The 13,021-nt window shown below is 40.5% G+C and overlaps 1 protein-coding gene and 1 long non-coding RNA gene across 22 annotated transcripts in view; both read left to right on the forward strand.

Annotated features, from left to right (window-relative positions):
• Positions 1-13,021, forward strand: part of LIMCH1 (LIM and calponin homology domains 1) — a 351,668-nt gene that overhangs the window by 25,098 nt on the left and 313,549 nt on the right. The gene's annotated exons all lie outside the window — the stretch shown is intronic.
• The window catches only part of LOC112447073 (uncharacterized), a 39,317-nt gene continuing 30,093 nt past the window's right edge, over positions 3,798-13,021 (forward strand). The window contains exon 1 of the long non-coding RNA XR_009494874.1: positions 3,798-6,907. This is a non-coding gene — a long non-coding RNA (uncharacterized lncRNA). The remainder of the gene's footprint in view (positions 6,908-13,021) is intronic.

Below are 13,021 nucleotides of genomic sequence, written 5' to 3' on the forward strand. Positions count from 1 at the left end.
GATCAGGGTCTTTTCCAGTGAATTGGCTCTTCCCATCAGATGGCCGAAGTATTGGAGCTTCAGCTTTAGCACCAGTTCTTTCAAAGAATATTCAGCATTAATTTCCTTTAGGATTGACTGGTTTGATTTCTTTGCAGTCCAAGGAGTTTTCAATAGTCTTCTCCAACACCACAATTCACAAGCATCAGTTCTTTGGTGCTCAGCCTTCTTTATGGTCCAACTCTCACATCCATGCATGACTACTGGAAAAAACCATAGCTTTGACTACACAGACCTTTGTTGGTAAAGTAATGTCTCTGCTTTTTAATACGCTGACTAGGTTGGTGATAGCTTTTCTTCCAAGGAGCAAGCGTCTTTTAATTTCCTGGCTGCAGTCACTGTTCATAGTGATTTTGGAGCCCAAGAAAATAAAGTCTTTCCCTGTTTCCATTGTTTCCCCATCTGTATGCCATAAAGTGATGGGACCAGATGCCATGATCTTAGTTTTTTGAATGTTGAGTTTTAAGCCAGCTTTTTCACTGTCCTCTTTCATCTTCATTAAGAGGCTCTTTAATTCCTCTTTGCTTTCTGCCATAAGGGTGGTGTCATCTGCATATCTGAGGTTATTGACATTTCTCCCTCAATCTTGATTCCAGCTCGTGCTTCATCCAGGCTAGCATTTCTCATGATATACTCTGTATATAAGTTAAATAAACAGGGTGACAATATGCAGCCTTAATGTGCTCCTTTCCCAATTTTGAACTAGTCAGTCATTCCATGTCCAGTTCTAACTGTTTCTTCTTGATCTGCATACAGATTTCTCAGGAGGCAGGTAAAGTGGTCTGGTATTCCTATCTCTGTAAGAATTTTCCAGTTTGTTGTGATCCACAAAGTCAAAGGCTTTATTTAGCATAGTCAGTGAAGCAGAAGTAGATGTTTTTCTGGAATTCTCTTGCTTTTTCTGTGATTCAGTGGATGTTGGCAATTTGATCTCTGTTTCCTCTGCCTTTTCTAAATCCAGCTTGTACAGCTGGAAGTTGTCAGTTCACGTGCTGTTGAAACCTAGCTTGGACGATTTTGAGCATGAATTTGCTAGCATGTGAAATGAGCGCAGTTGTGTGGTAGTTTGAATATTCTTTGGCATTGCTGTTCTTTGTGATTGGAATGAAAACTGACCTTTTCCAGTCCTATGGCCACTGCTGAGTCCAAATTTGCTGACATATTGAGTTTTATGTATGTATGTATTATTTATTTTGGGGCTTCCCTGGTGGCTCAGAGGTAAAGAATCCACCTGCTAATTCAGGAGATATGGGAAACTTGGGTTTGATCCCTGAGTTGGGAAGATCCCCTGGATAGAGAAATGGCCACCCACTCCAGGATTCTTGCCTGGGAAATCCCATGGACAGAGGAGCCTGGCGGGCTATAGTCCATGGGATTATAGAGTCAGACATGACTTAGTAACTAAAGAACAGCATTATTTATTCATAATGCTGAATGAAGAGAACAGAATAATTTGTCTGTACTTTAGGCAGTCATAGGTAGAGTGAATTGGAGGTGGGAGGGAAGGTTTTGCAGTAGTTCAATGATGGGTATAGAAGGCCTGAATTAGGGAATAATTGTAGGTTTGAAAAGGATGGTTGCCAGAGACATAATTGATACAGTTTGGGAACCAGTACATTGCTGCCTTTGCACATTTGGTTTCCTTCATGTGAAATGTCCCCTTTCCTCTGGGGATCCTCTACTCAATATTCAGGATTCAGCAAGAAAGTCTTTTTAGTGACATCTTCCATGTTTCATGAAGGTAGTGCTTTTCTATCTCTTACCACTGTTTCCTTCCCGTCGTAGGACTGTGTTAACCTTTTTTGCATTGAATTTTTCATCTTTCAAACAAAGTAGTTGTAAGTCTGTTTCTTGAATATTATCAACTGCTAATTCCCTCATTGTGTGTGTGTGAGTTACTCAGTCGTGTCCAACTCTTTGCAACCCCACAGACTGTAGCCCGCCAGCCTCCTCTGTCCATGGGGTTCTCCAGTAAGAATACTGGAGGGGCTTGCCATTCCCTTCTCCAGAGGATCTTCCAGACCCAGGAATTGACCCTGGTCTCCTGCTTTGCAGGCAGATTCTTTACCATTTGAGCTACAGGGAAGTCCTTAATAATTCCTTTATTAAGCACCTGCTTTTTATTTGGCACCGTGGTAGGATCTTGGGAGACAGCTGTGAATTCAAGAGGTGTATACTTCCCTGGAGCTTATAGTCTGTCCAGTGGAGCAATACACAGATGAACAAGCAATCATAGTATGTGCTGTGATGAGGGGAGTAAGGAAGAGTGTGGGGGAACTTAATCCGGAACAAAGGGTGCCAGTGAAGGCCTCCTGGATGAAAGAAATGGCAAAGAGGTAGAATTTGGTAGGGGAAGAGTTAAACCAGAAAACTGTGGTTTTTATAGCCCTAGGTTGAGAGGAAACATGGCACATATGAGAAACAGAAGAAAACTCAGCAAAGCTTCACCATGAAGGGTCTTGTCAGTTATGATCAGAGATGTGCTGGGCAAAAATGACATTGATTGATTTTTAACCCTGGCTGTACATCAGACCTAAATCAAATCCCTTATGATTATATAGTGGAAGTGAGAAATAGATTTAAGGGCCTAGATCTGATAGATAGAGTGCCTGATGAACTATGGAATGAGGTTCGTGACATTTTACAGGAGACAGGGATCAAGACCATCTCCGTGGAAAAGAAATGCAAAAAAGCAAAATGGCTGTCTGGGGAGGCCTTACAAATAGCTGTGAAAAGAAGAGAAGCGAAAAGCAAAGGAGCAAAGGAAAGATATAAGCATCTGAATGCAGAGTTCCAAAGAATAGCAAGAAGAGATAAGAAAGCCTTCCTCAGCGATCAATGCAAAGAAATAGAGGAAAACAACAGAATGGGAAAGACTAGAGATCTCTTCAAGAAAATTAGAGATACCAAGGGAACATTTCATGCAAAGATGGGCACAATAAAGGACAGAAATGGTATGGACCTAACAGAAGCAGAAGATATTAAGAAGAGATGGCAAGAATACACAGAAGAACTGTACAAAAAAGATCTTCACTACCCAGATAATCACGATGGTATGATCACTGACCTAGAGCCAGACATCCTGGAATGTGAAGTCAAGTGAGCCTTAGAAAGCATCACTATGAACAAAGCTAGTGGAGGTGATGGAATTCCAGTTGAGTTATTTCAAATCCTAAAAGATGATGCTATAAAAGTGCTGCACTCAATATGTCAGCAAATTTGGAAAACTCAGCAGTGGCCACAGGACTGGAAAAGGTCCGTTTTCATTCCAATCCCAAAGAAAGGCAGTGCCAAAGAATGCTCAAACTACCTCACAATTGCACTTATCTCACACGCTAGTAAAGTGATGCTCAAAATTCTCCAAGCCAGGCTTCAGCAATACGTGAACCGTGAACTTCCTGATGCTCAAGCTGGTTTTAGAAAAGGCAGAGGAACCAGAGATCAAATTGCCAATATCCACTGGATCATGGAAAAAGCAAGAGAGTTCCAGAAAAACATCTATTTCTGTTTTATTGACTATGCCAAAGCCTTTGACTATGTGGATCACAATAAACTGTGGAAAATTCTGAAAGAGATGGGAATCCCAGACCACCTGACCTGCCTCTTGAGAAACCTGTATGCAGGTCAGGAAGCAACAGTTAGAACTGGACATGGAACAACAGACTGGTTCCAGATAGGAAAAGGAGTCCATCAAGGCTGTATATTGTCACCCTGCTTATTTAACTTATATGCAGAGTACATCATGAGAAACGCTGGACTGGAAGAAACACAAGCTGGAATCAAGATTGCCAGGAGAAATATCAATGACCTCAGATATGCAGATGATACCACCCTTATGGCAGAAAGTAAAGAGGAACTCAAAAGCCTCTTGATGAAAGTGAAAGTGGAGAGTGAAAAAGTTGGCTTAAAGCTCAACATTCAGAAAACGAAGATCATGGCATCTGGTCCCATCACTTCATGGGAAATAGATGGGGAAACAGTGGAAACAGTGTCAGACTTTATTTTTTTGGGCTCCAAAATCACTGCAGATGGTGACTGCAGCCATGAAATTAAAAGATGCTTACTCCTTGGAAGGAAAGTTATGACCAACCTAGATAGCATATTGAAAAGCAGAGACATTAGTTTGCCAACAAAGGTCCGTCTAGTCAAGGCTACGGTTTTTCCTGTGGTCATGTATGGATGTGAGAGTTGGACTGTGAAGAAGGCTGAGCACCAAAGAATTGATGCCTTTGAACTGTGGTGTTGGAGAAGACTCTTGAGAGTCCCTCGGACTGCAAGGAGATCCAACCAGTCCATCTCAAGGAGATCAGCCCTTTCTTTGGAAGGAATGATGCTAAAGCTGAAACTCCAGTACTTTGGCCACCTCATGCGAAGAGTTGACTCATTGGAAAAGACTCTGATGCTGGGAGGGATTGGGGGCAGGAGGAGAAGGGGACGACAGAGGATGAGATGGCTGGATGGCATCGCTGACTCGATGGATGTGAGTCTGGGTGAACTCCGGGAGTTGGTGATGGGCTGGGAGGCCTGGCGTGCTGTGATTCATAGGGTCGCAAAGAGTCGGACACGACTGAGCGACTAAACTGAACTGTACATCAGAACCATTGATTGATTTTTAACCCTGGCTGTAGATCAGAACCACTTAATGGAACTTTTAATAACATGGGTACCTGAATCTTACTCCAAACCACTGAATCATTATGACCAGAGTATGTGGCTTATATGTGTCTGCATATATATTTAAAGCTCCCTGATATGTGGGCAGCCTTGATTACTCTAGGCCCACAGTAGAGAGAAAGGACTGGAGGAAGGGCATGATTGGGTCAGGGAAAACAAGGAGGTATCAAGGGATCTTGGCGGGTAATAATGGTGTGAATGGGATTGAAGAAGACATGTACAGAGTAAGAAATATTGAGGAATTAAACCAATAGAACTTAAGATTGATTGGTTGTTGAGGGATGGAGGAGTTTGGTTCAAGGATGACTCCCAGGCCTCTAGCATGATCATGGAGACGTAGGTAGTGAGTTTTACTGATATAGGAAATGTTGGAGGAACAGGTTTCATAAAGAAGATAAGGCTTTTAGCTTTATTTGAGTTTGAGATGCTCAGTAAAACTTCCACATAGCATTGTCCACTAGATAATTGGTTATGAGAATCTAGAGTTCAGGAGAAACAACTAGCCTGGAGATGAAAGAACAGTAGGTCATCACTGTCTGATGATCTACATCATTGGAGCCTTATGACAGTGGGTGAAATTGACTAGGGAGTATGTGAGAAGGAAAAAGGGAACTGGGAAGAACTGCAGTATTTAAGAGATGAGTAAAAAGGAACCTACTAAAAAACAGATAGGAAAGTAAGGAATGTTGGTGGACAGCTAAGAGGCTGGAGTCTTGGGTGTTCATGGAAGACAAGTTTTCAAGAAGGAAGGGATGAACACCGTTGTCAAATGCTGCCAAGAAGGCAGAAAATGAACTGAAAACTGACCACTGGCTTTGGGTGCTGAAGGCTGTTGGCGATCTTGGCTGGAGCCGGTTCAGTGGAGTGGTGGGGTAGAAACCAGACTGTGGGGGGTGAGCAGTGAAAGGGAGGTAAGAAAGTGTGGACAGTGAAAGGGCCTTCACATTAGGTTCTGCTTTCTTGGTTCTTATGGAGTCCTTTGCACTATAATTTTAAATAGGTGGAAGAATGGATAATGGTGGAGGAAGGGGCTAAGGTGATGCAAAATTTTTAGCTTGGTTGATTGATCACATGGTAATGGCATTTGTTGAGATTTGCAGCAAAGCAGGAAGAACAGCCTGAGTTGGGTTTTGTGTTTTAGGTGTGCCAGGGGTAGATCCTAGGTGGGATTTTGGATTTAGGTTGGTGGATTTTGGATTTTGGATGGTGGATTTAGGTGTTGAATTATGATGCTCTTTTTCTGATTATTCTGTGAGTAGAACATTATCTTCAAAATCCAGTTTAAATACAACCAGGGATATTGGTTAACTTGGCAGATAACCAAAATTAGATTTTCCCTTAACTTTATAAGCTTGGGGGAATGTAATAGAACTTACATTAAAAAACAATAAAAAATATAGGAATTTAAGATAAAAGTAATAAAAAATATCTTCCTAGGCGTAAGTGAACTAGAATTGATGCAAGGGAGAACACATCTTCTTTGGATGAGCAGGTAGGACTACTCCTGTTATGGTATTTTCAAGTTGAAAATGTGACTTTCAATGTATTTAATGTCTCTGTTCTTTGAAGTTGGGAAAATTCGGTTGTATTCTGGACCAATGTAGAATTGTGATCTGGCTGTGTTCCACTTGGGCAGGCTTTGTTTCCTTAATGAATGCACTTCCTTCATCTGTTAGTGATAAGGCAAGTGAAGAATTCTTATCTGCATATATGGATTGAACATCTGTTTCTGTTCTACTGTTTCAGCTAGCCTTCTTTGCTAGGAAATTAATGCAGATAAGGAAGTCCTGTCTTATGTAAAGCCACTTTAGATTGAGAGCACCTTATATGGATTAAATTGATAATTCAGATCTTTTACTGATATTTCAGGTGATGCAGAAATCATTGTCATGGGTTCCCTAAATGTTGCGATAAATTAAGGAAACATAATTTTGTGGATAATGACTCCCAAGAGTAATCTATGGGTGTTCAAAATTGTCAGAGTGCTGTAACACATTTTATTCTGCCTATAAACAGTGTTCCAGAAAGGAGAGCAAAAAAAAATCACCATGGAAACTTGGTAGAATGTGCTCATTTGTTTTTCTGAAAGGAAAATTCTAAAACTAGATAATGAAGTATAAAAGAGCAATGCAGACCATGTAGCTGGCTTCCAGGAAGTGAACTCAAAAAAGAATGGATTTGATGCCCTGTGTGGGTCAGTGTTATTTATGATCTCATTTCCCTTTTCTCGTGAAAAAAGGCTCTAAAAAGGTCCAACAAATAGCCTGTTGAGTTTTTCTTTGTAGTAGAACCTTTTTAGAGACACTTGCAAAGGGGCAAGGATGAATGGCGAACTATAAGAGTTGGTAGAGGAAGACCCTTGAGGTTCCATTAGACATCATCTTGACCACTGGAATAGTGTTACTAGAATGACTTGATTATAACAGTTTTGAGAAGGGGAAGATAAATATCAAAAAAGATATAATACATAGTCAATGAATTGATGGACTGATCAGTAAGAACTAAAAAGTGGAATCAAATCCACCACCGTTTTTGTGGACGGACTGGCAGGCAAGCCAGTTGTCAACAGGACATCGAGTTGTAATACCAAAGTGGTCATCTGGAACTCAGTATCTGACCTCCAAAAGGTAGAACTTCTGTGCCCCGTCTTGGAGAAGCACCATCAGACTTACAGGGACACCATTACATGTATTCAGTAGGGGAGGGAGGGAGCACTTAGGCATAGAACCTAACGGACCAGGTTGGAGTTCCAGCTACACCTTTAGCAGCTTAGGAAGATTGCCTAATCTCTCCCAATTTCCATTTCCTTATCTATGAAATGATTACCATAATAGCACCTATCTCATAGAGCTGTTTTGAGGAATAAATGAGGTAATATATAAAAGAAATGTCGGAAACATAGAAAGCACCAATTATTAACTCTGGGTATTCAAGAATCTATGAACAAAGCTATTTTGGCTGCGACTTTCTCTGAATTGGATGTTGACAAAATGACCAGCCAAGCAGTTACTTTCTGTTGTTGTGCTTTAGCAATTGCTTTTTTTTTTTTTTTAAAAAAGCAATTAGTTTTGATGAATTAAAATGGGGTAAATATAAACAGGGAGGAGAGATATTGAAACTCACTTTTCAATCATGTGGTAGCATGTGCAATATTGGAAGACAGCTGACGAAACAGTCTAGTCTGAAGCATTTAGGAAAGTGCGGCTCTTTAGCAAAGGTATATCAAAAGGGCAGCCTGGATAACCATTGGATCAGTTCAAGGGGGGGTTTGTGATGTGCACCAAACTCAGGGGTGACTTTTCTGGTATGAACTATAGGAAAATACATTGCATACTTTTGTTTCTTTTTTTTAGTTAAGCAGCCTCATACCTGTATGCTGTGGTGGATGCTGCAGCTTTTGGTCCAAAGAAGTCTTTGATTATCTAGGCTAGCCTTTTCTCATTCTGAAGAGTGATGAAGAATTGGCTTCCAGAAAGCGCAAAAAATGAAACAGTTTTACTTCTTAGACACAAATTCTTATTGATGATAATAATTAAGTAAATACTCATGCATGTTGTATTTTTTTTAATTAAGCAAACCTTTCATTTTCTTATTATAAAGATATGGAAATACAACAAATCAGAGAAAATACAGCAAATCAGAAAATATAAGTACAAAGAAAGATCTTCATAAATCCTTTCACTTGGAAATCTACCGTCTGAACATTATCTAGGTACATAAACACATTTTTATATACAAGGGAATCATAGAAGTCCTATTTTAAAATATAAACAGATTTCCTTTACAATGAATATATAATTGAGCAACTTAGTTTAAAAGATAGACTAATAAAAAAGTATTGAATCATTACTCAACATGTAAGGTTTTACAATTTTTGTAAATCTGTTGTTAACTAACCAGGACTGGCCACTTGCCAACTGTGCATAACAATGAAATTTCTTTAATTTAAAGATTATTTAACAGCCAAAGAATCAGGTACCCTCTGCAGATGTACACAGTGGGGGACATTTCTTGATAAAGGTATTTCATTTGATGAAAAATCTATATCAGTTTTATGCAGGAGTTATAGTAGTATTCAGCGAGGACCTGAGTGATGAGCAAAGAAACAGTAGGTAATTACCTTAGAAATCTGCATTTGGCAACTGTTTCACAACAATTGCCAATTAAAACTTGATATTCAGTTTCTTAAAAACTTAACTTACTATAGTCACAGCAATCCTACTTCTAGGTATTTCTATAAGAGAATTGAAAACATGTATTAATATTTATATAAAAACTTGTGCATGATGGTTCATAGCAGTATTATTCATAATAGCCAGTAGGTGGAATCAGCCCAAGTGTCTATGAACAGGACAATGTATTGCAAAAGGTGGTCTATGCATATAATGGAATAAGAGTTGACTCATTGGAAAAGACCCTGATACTGGGAGGGATTGGGGGCAGGAGAAGGGGATGACAGAGGATGAGATGGCTGGATGGCATCACTGACTCGATGGACGTGAGTTTGAGTAAACGCCGGGAGTTGGTGAAGGACAGGGAGGCCTGGCGTGCTGCGATTCATGGGGTCGCAAAGAGTTGGACATGACTGAGCGACTGAACTGAACTGAACTGAACTGATGCTACTTAGAAATATAAAGGAATGAATTACTGCTCTATCCTACAACATGGATGAACCTCAAGAACATTATGTAAATGAAGGAAACCAAATGCCAAAGACATGCACCGTATTACTCCATTTATATGAAATGTCCCCAAAAGGCAGATCTATAGAGACAGAAATCAGATTGGCGATTGGGGCTGGAGGTGAGAGCAGGCATGAACTCTGGAGGCAGGCATCTGGAGGCTTTTTGAGGTGATGGAAATGTTCTAAAACTGGTTTGTGGTGATGGCTGCACAACTCTATAGATTTACTAAAAATTACTGAATTAGTTATTTACAATGGGTGAATTTTATAGTGTGTAAATCACACATCCACAAATCTATTTTAAAAAAACCTTGATGCTCTGTGCTTGATTGTCAGTACACGAAAAAGGAAACTGATAAGACATCTGCAGCAGAATTTTCCAACCTGTCTGCTCATCAGAATCATTTGGGAAATTTTAAAAAAAGAATCTTTGTCATACTAAATGAAGTAAGTCAGACAGAGAAAGACAAATATCAATATCACTTATATGTGGAATCTAAAAAAAATGATACAAATGGACTTATTTACAAAACAGAAACAGACTCACAGAGAATGAATTTATGGTTAACTGCAGGGGAAGGGGGCGAGGGGATAGATTGGGAGTTGATTGGGAGTTCGGGATTAACATAGACACACTGCTAAATTTAAAATAGATGACCAACAAGGACTTATTGTTGTATAGCACAGGAAACTCTGCTCAATACTCTTTAATAACCTAAATGCGAAAAGAATTTATAAAAGAATAGATACATGTATCGGAGAAGGCAATGGCACCCCCACTCCAGTGCTCTTGCCTGGAAGGTCCCATGGACGGAGGAGCCTGGTGGGCTGCAGTCTATGGGGTCGCTAGGAGTTGGACACGACTGAGCGATTGCACTTTCACTTTTCATTTTCATGCATTGGAGAAGGAAATGGCAACCCACTCCATGTTCTTGCCTGGAGAATCCCAGGGATGGGGGAGCCTGGTGGGCTGCCGTCTATGGGATCGCACGGAGTCGGACACGACTGAAGTGACTTAGCAGTAGCAGCAGCAGATACATGTATATGTATAACTGAATCATTTTGCTGTATACCTGAAACCAGCACTACATTGTTAATCAGTGATACTCCAATATAAAATAAAAATTGTGCTGGGCCTGCCCACAGCCTTGGGGTCTCTGATTTCAGTGACTTTCCTAGGAGGTTGTCATGGCCAGCTGGGTTGGAACCCACTGCTTTGTGATTTTAGATTTGGAACTGTTAAAAATCAAAGACCTGTGTGGTCAATAATGCAGGTTTCACCTTCCCTTCCAGTCTGTGTTAAATGTCAGAACTCCCCTTCCCCAGCTCCTTATGGTTTCCCTTCTTCATGGAAGCCTTTCTTCCTGTATTTAAAGCTAGACTTGGTGCTTCTTTGCATTCACCGTGGGGAATTGACACCATGAAAGCATCAACACCATAGAGAGCTGAAAAGAAGCATTAGCCACAGAACAAACAACGTTCTTCTTTCCCCTAAATCCTGGGTGTCCTCTCTCTATGACCATTCTGCCAACTCTTTGCCCCATGCTTCTCCCTCTTGTGCTTTCCAAAGCTTGGGTGACCCCATGTAGTCGTGTTCCACCTGTTTTTCCCAGAGGGGGGATGCTCTTCAAACTGAGCCTCTCTGCCTCCCTGGATTTCTGAGGACCGCAGTTTTCTTCCTTCTGTTGACTGGTGGTTGCGTTCATGTCCTGCTTAGTTCCTTGTGGGTCATCCAAGAGCTTCAGAGGTAGTGATGTGTTGGAGGGTCTGTTGTGTATGGTGTGTGATGTTACCACGCATGGATTATCAAATGGCATCAAGGTGTCTAGGCTTTGCCATCTGACTAGGGTTGTAAGATACAGGACACAAAAATACGTGGTGCCCAGTTAGATTTGAGTTTTGAATAAATGACACCAGTTTTAGCATCTCTATGTCCCTTTGTCTGAAAATTCAGATCTAATTTTGTATCCTGTAATTTATTGGGCAATTGTGAAGTTTTTACCTAACTGCCTTCACTTTTGGCTTCTCCACTGCACTGGTTAGGAATTCAACAGATAACATCTCTGAACCTGTTTTTTTTTTTTTTTTTTTTAATCTTGTTCAATTGCTTAGTCATGTCTGACTCTTTGTGACCCCATGGACTGCAGCATGCCAGACTTCCCTGTCCTTCATTATCTCCGGAGTTTGCTCAAACTCCTGTCCACTGAATTGATAATGCCATCCAACCATCTCAATCTGAAAATTAAGGTAAATATTACCTGTAAGATGGGCTCCCCTCCTCCTCAGTGGACTCTAAGGTCATGAGGGTGAGTAGCCTTATATGCTGAGTTTAGAACTTCTGCTTACATTTTATTGTCTGGGCTTCAATCCTGTGGCTCCAGCTAGCTCCCAGAGTGGCTTGGATATAGTTTTTATTCTGGGTAACTTAGTGTCTAAGCGACAAATTGAAGGTTCTATTATATGGGAAGAATTTTGGAACAATTAATAGTCTTTACACATTTTATTTTCTCTCAACAGTACTGTTAAATAAATGCTATTGTTGAAACACAGTTAATAAAACAAAGGGTATTACCCAGTTGCAACAATCAAGAAATTGTTTGGCTTGTTACCAAGGATACAGCAAGGGGGATTATTCTGGGACTCATCTCATTTGTTGTTTTATCCTGTCATATTGGGAAAATATTTTAATATGTCCATGCTCTACTTTTTCCATTTATGTGGTCAAACTCAGAGGATGAGATGGTTGGATGGTTATCACTGACTCGATGGACATGAGTTTGAGCAAGCTCGGGAGTTGTGCCTGATGGACAGGGAAGCCTGGCATGCTGCAGTCCATGGGGTCTCAAAGAGGTGGACATGACTGAGCGACTGAACTGACTGTGGTCAGACTCTACTGAAAAAAGAAGGGGTCTGTGTTGATTGAGTCCACGGAAGTAATCCTATGATATGACTGAGTATTGATGCCACATTTGTCAAGGCACCCACATTTTATATACCTCTTATATTATCTGCTCTTAGTGACTGAGTGCACGTAGAGGTGCAGTTTTGCAGGCATTATGTTCTAAAGTCAGCACACAAAGCAAATATCATGTGTAGTTAAAAGTACTCCTGAGTGTGGGCTGATGCAGTGACTCACTTCTAACAAATAGAATATGGAAAAGCAGTATCTTTACAGTGGAGGAATGTGGCAGTACCACCTTTCCCAAATATTCAAAGCTAATGTCAATAATAACAACAATAATAAGCCTCATCTGCCTTCTGATATGGTGCAATGAGAAGGGTGCTTTATCCCTTTGTTATTCTTCTCCACAGTCCATACCCCAGTCTAGTCATGAGAAAGCATCAGACAAACCCAAACTGAGGGACATTCTACAAAATATCCGACCAAGTACTTTTCAAAAGTGTCAAGATCGTGAAAATCAAGGGAAGATAAAGAAGCTGTCAGTGGTTGGAGGAGACGAAACCCAATAAGGACATTAGTGGGAAAACTGGAGAAATCTGAATAAACTTTGTAGTTAACAGTATCAGGTCAATGTTAATTTCTTAGTTTGAAGAAATGCACGTGGTTAGGTATGTTTACATTAGGGGAAGCTGGGTGAAAGGCACATGGGAACTCTCTTTGTA

The sequence above is a fragment of the Bos taurus genome, chromosome 6 (assembly GCF_002263795.3).
Source record: "Bos taurus isolate L1 Dominette 01449 registration number 42190680 breed Hereford chromosome 6, ARS-UCD2.0, whole genome shotgun sequence".
NCBI classification, from domain to species: Eukaryota; Metazoa; Chordata; class Mammalia; order Artiodactyla; family Bovidae; genus Bos; species Bos taurus.